Source organism: Frankliniella occidentalis, unplaced genomic scaffold (assembly GCF_000697945.3).
Source record: "Frankliniella occidentalis isolate FOCC.00 unplaced genomic scaffold, Focc_3.1 Scaffold232, whole genome shotgun sequence".
NCBI classification, from domain to species: Eukaryota; Metazoa; Arthropoda; class Insecta; order Thysanoptera; family Thripidae; genus Frankliniella; species Frankliniella occidentalis.
The window spans coordinates 162,746-168,045 of record NW_026267358.1 but is presented as its reverse complement, the minus strand read 5'-3'; the positions used below and the strand labels follow the sequence as shown (position 1 = coordinate 168,045).

Below are 5,300 nucleotides of genomic sequence, written 5' to 3'. Positions count from 1 at the left end.
TAGGTTCCTGATTGGCCGAGCGCTTACCCCAACTACCGGCGTGACGTAGAGGCGGGAAGCTCTCGGCCAATCGGTAACGTTTATGTTCTACCCGCTATTCTTCTTCCTCCGTTAGTCGAAATACACTATTGATAAACAGATCAAACCGTTCACTTTTTCTAGTTTTCTTAACCAAGATAATTATTCTGGACCTGTTGATGTGCCACAGAGGTGTTCAAAAATGATCTACATGAGGAAGTCAGAGAGAAAGGGAGAGCGGAAAGAGGTGCAATAAAACCGTGCCTCGCAAAACATCTGGCCACTGGGTTCACCGAGCTTCGGGCCTGGTCCCCCGTGCGTAAGCGCGCTAGCGGCTGCCGTCCCGCGCGCCTATTGGCTGGGCGGGATGGGGTGGGGGAGGGCTACCTTCGAGTAGCCCAGCGCAGGTGTCTCACTCACTCTCGCTTGTACTCACTGGCGCGACAAAGACAAGCTACACGACTGTCACTCAGAGGCGACCGCGCGCGGATCTTTGAAGGGTGCCGAGGACAGTCGGCTACCTGAGTCGAGCAAGCCAATGCCAAGCCGAGGCAGTGCAGAAAGCCGAGCCGAGGCCGGGGGACGACCCGGCCTCGGCGCAGTACGCGACCCCCGAAGCTGCAGTACTCGAGCACCGAGGTGCCCCGAAGCCAGTAGAGTCGAGCTTGTCCAGCCGGGCCTTTGGCCCCCGGGCCGAGCCGGGCCGGGGCACCCACGTCGCTTACGCGGCTGAGGGATCTCGCGTACTCCGAAGTGGAGCCGAAGTGGTGCCGAACGGCCACGGACGGGCCGCTGCCAGTACGCCACAGATGTGCGGCGCGCCTCACTTCGCCCTATAGCAAACGCATAGGCCTTCCGCTCTCCTCTTCTCTCTGGAGGAAGTTGCCCAGTGTGGCGGAGCGTAGCGGGGAACCAAAACAAAGCAGAAAGCAACAAAAGAAAACTACGCTATACATCCAGAAAGCAGTATTTGACAAGATTTCAAGCAATGTGCAGCCTTTATATGCACTTATGCATTCACATAGCACTTTGAGAAAAGAACTTAATCCGCGATATAAAGCATTCCTTCTGGTAGGTTATGGTGCTTTGTTTTGTTTCCCGCTACGCTCCGCCACACTGTGCAACTTCCTCATACTGGTTTGTGTTACTGTTTCCGGTACCTTTTGATTCTTTTCTTTCTTCTTCCCCATTCGGTGGAATGGTCTATTGGTCTAGTGCGCTAACCGGAAGTCGAAGAACAAAAACGGAATGTGGAAAGGCACCCGCGCCGTCCCCCTGTCCTCCACTGGGCCGAGTGTGGGAGCGCCCAAGGAGAAGTGGAGGGCAGGCGGGGAGGAGTGCGGGCAGTGCGGGCGCCTTTCCATCTTCCGTTTCCGTTTTTGTTCTTCGACTTCCGCTCAGCGCTCAAGACCTATAAAGCATTCCCGTAAAGCTGAAATGCAGAAGAATACGGGGAAAAAGAAAACGGAAATAGCCATGCTTTAACACGGTGACTTCCGTTTTCTTGTTCCTCGCATTGTTCTGCATTTCTGCTTTACCGGAATGGTTTATACCCTATAGATGGTTCCGGCAGTGCCCGTTTAAAGAAGAATTAATGAAATCACCACCGGAAACAGTTCTAAAATTATAAGTTAAATAAGTAAAAAATAAGATTGACAGTTACTAGAGATTTAATCAAGGTTATTCACGTCGATCTGTACCGTCAAATGACAAAAATAACCGCACTTTAGGTACTGGTTCCGGTCCCGACTTCTTCATTTCTTCTTAAAAAGCGCACTGTCGGAACGGTCTATTGGCTGGCATACCGATTTTATTTGCCCCCCCCCCTCTTCCCCCTCAGACATTTGAGGACGGCCGTGGCGATAACATGAACACCGTTCGATCCCCGGTCCCCCTCCACCACCTGCACCGCCCCCTGAGTTCACTTCACCAAGGACATCGGCGACACCCAGGACCGCGGTCACGGCCAGGACGCGCATGGCCTTCAGCCTGGCCTTGGCGGGCACCGCGAGCTGGCGCGCCCCGCAGCCCGATGCCGACCGCCCTGGCGGAGCTGGCGACCGCCTGTAGAGTCCCGGCCACGAGTCCCGGCCACGGCCGAGCCGAAGAAGGACGGGGAATGAATGCAGCGCAGGCCCGGACGGCCCTGCCTCGCTGCTCTGTGCGCGACATCCGCGCGCCCCTCGTCGGCTCCGTACCGCCCCCGGCGATACCGGGGCCTCACGAGACTAAATCTGCCTTAAAGCATTCCGGAAGAGCTGAAATGCAAGAGAACCGGAATGCTAATCAGCGTTCAAGAGGAAACTGATCAGGCACTCGTGCTTTTGTTTTTCAGGCGAGGAGTGATGGGGGAGGGGACGCTCCCTCGCCGCCCCCCCCCCTCTTCCCTCTCCCCCAGCAGGCCGGCAGGCAGCAGGGAGGCCGACGCGCGCGCTGCAGGGCAGGCTCCGGGCCGGCGGCCTCTCCTCCTCCTCCTCCTCTCCCCACCCCAGTCAGTCTGCCCGCTCGTCTCCTACCGTGCACACGGCCGCTCGCCTCGCCGCTCGCAGACGCAGACGTTCGGACAACAAGCAAAGGTGAGTGACATTGGCTATCACAGCCAAGCATTAGTTTTTCCGTGTTCCTCTTTCCGGGTTTGTCTATCTAGTTCTAGTTTAACTTCTTTAGTGGCACTTACGGTAGTGTGCGACTCCTTCATTCCCCAACATTATCCTGCTTTACATCAGTACCGGAACGCACTGTGAAATATTTCAACCGCATTTTTTGCACTGGTGGTTATCAAGCAGTGCTTATTGGGGCTCACGGATACAAGGCCATTCCAGTCTGTTTCAAGTGCTATTTTGTTAGGAATGAGGCGTTCTGGTAAGGCTGAAAAGAAAGAAGAATGCGGGGAACAACAAAATGCAAATCTCATAGCTTGAACATGGTAACTTTCATTGTCTTGCTCCCCGCGTTCTTCTCATTTGAGCTTTAGCGAAATGCTTTATTCAACTATAGCTACGTATGTACGCCACGCCACGTCTCGCGTAACAGGCTTCGTGATATCTCACCAAGCACTTTTGCTGCGACGCGCTCGACGAACGTATGGTTCTGTGACGCTGACAAAACACCCTAGACAAACTAATCAGTGACTAGCTCCAGTCTAATCCAGTCTTACCAGTCTTCAGACTGTCTAGTGTCTCTGTTCGGGTTTCTATAGCAGCGGCTGCTCTGCTCTAGCGATAAGCCACGGTTCTACTGGCTACTTTATTTACATGGGGCAAGTCATACATTTTGTTTGAATTTGAAAATTAAACCATTTTCTTGGTTGACGCATCGTAGCTTTGCCCTGGGGCCGTTTTTGGTTCTTTGAGCTCGGCTTTCCCTTCAAGGCTCGCCATCGTCTCGCCAAAAGTCTCGCGGTGAAAGCTCGTTCAAATAAAGCATTCCGGTAAATCTGAAATGCAGAAGAATGCAGGGAACAAGCAAACGAACGTTCCATGTAAAAGCATAGTGATTTCCGTTTTCTCATTCCTCGCATTTTTCTTCATTTTAGCTTTACCTGAATGCTTTACTTACTGTGTTTCTGTGTCAGCTGACAGATACAGCTGCAAATTTATTGGCTGAGCGTTAACGAAGTCTGTAGACCATTCCTCCGATTGTGCAAGAAGAAAGGAAAGAATCTCAAAGTACCGGAAACAGTACTTAAAAACAGTATGTAGACCTTTTTTTTCATCTGTGTGCCTTGCCAAGAAGTTCGAAATAATTATTTTTATCAAGAAATCTAGAAAGTGTTAACAATAGACCGTTCCGACAGTGCGCTTTTTGAGAAGAAATGAAGAAGTCGGGACCGGAACCAGTACCTAAAGTGCGCTTATTTTTGTCATTTGAGAGTGCAGTTTGACGTAAATGACCTCGATTAAATCTCTAAAGTAACTGTCAATTTTAGTTTTCACTGATTTAAGCCATTGTTTTAGAACTGTTTCCGGTGGTGATTTCATTAATTCTTCGTAAAACGGGCACTGCCGGAACCATCTATTTGATCTGTTTACCAATACTGTTTCCGGTGCTTTTCAATAGGGTATTTCAATGGAGCGCTGTCCGGAACTAAGAAGAACAAAAGCGGATGCAGAGAGCTGTGGTGGGGGCGGGCGGGGAGGCTCCCCTCCACCCACCGCTCCTCCGAGCGCCCGCCCCCACCACAGCTCTCTGCATCCGCGTTTGTTCTTCTTAGTTCCGGCCAGCGCTCCATTGAAATACCCTATTCTTTTCTTTCTTCCTCCATATTCGGTGGAATAGTCTATTTCTCCACTGACCATGAAAGTTTCATAGGGTACTCCGAGGCTCGACTAGACCGGAAGGAGAAGAGCAAAAATCGTCGGGCCGGTCGGGCGCGGGGAGGAGCGGGGTACTGCCCCCACCCTGCCCCGATCCTCCCCGCTCCCGACGATTTTTGTTCTTCTCCTTCCGGTCTAGCCGAGCCCCTGATAGACCATTCCGGTAAACCGAAAAGAAAGAAGAGACGGAAGAAGCAAAGCGTTCTATGAGAAATGTACGGTGCGCCTTGGGACCGCTTGAACGTAATCCATTGTAAACTGGATATTCTGCGTTGCCTTAGAGTTAAAACTATTGTCAGTAACTCTCAGACGAATTTAGACATCAGACAAGTCACGTTTAACCGTTTGATACGACCGTGGAACCGACGCACCACCGTTTATTTCTCATACTCGCCTTTGCTTCTTTCGTCTGTTCTTCTTTCTTTTCGCTTTACCGGAATGGTCTATTGTGAGTATCCTACAGACGGTTCCGGCTGTGCGCGTTTCGTGAAGAAGTAAGGAATTCGGTACCGGAACCAGTACTTAATTTCGCCTATTTTTTCCTATTTGACACTGCGGATCGACGCAAATGAACTCAAGTACCTCCCTAGTAACTGTTAAGGTTCATATGCGTTGGTTTAACCTGTATCTTAGAACTGTTTCCGGTGGTGATTTCCTTAATTCTTCTGTAACGGGCACTGCCGGAACCGTCTATTCCGATGAGAACTAGTTTGTCACTTAATAACAGATTCTAGGGCTCTAGGTAGGCTAAATTTCGTTTTGAAATAGCCGACTTCCCGTGCATTTGATTTGCGAGAGGCACGAACGGAATGGTCTATTTCAGAACTGTTTCCGGTGGTAATTTCCTTAATTCTTCTGTAAATGGGCACTGCCGGAACCGTCTATCCTGTTTGTTTGATTCTTGGTCTGTTTGTTTGTCTGTGCCCGATAACTCGAGTAAGAATAGGGTATTTCAATGGAGCGCTG

The 5,300-nt window shown here is 50.9% G+C and overlaps 1 protein-coding gene across 1 annotated transcript in view; it reads left to right on the top strand.

Moving 5' to 3' along the window:
* Positions 1-2,471: 2,471 nt before the first annotated feature.
* LOC113210624 (SET domain-containing protein SmydA-8-like) overlaps positions 2,472-5,300 on the top strand; it is a 54,544-nt gene continuing 51,715 nt past the window's right edge. The window contains exon 1 of the mRNA XM_052272938.1: positions 2,472-2,594. The gene's annotated coding sequence lies outside the window, so the exon portion shown is untranslated. The remainder of the gene's footprint in view (positions 2,595-5,300) is intronic.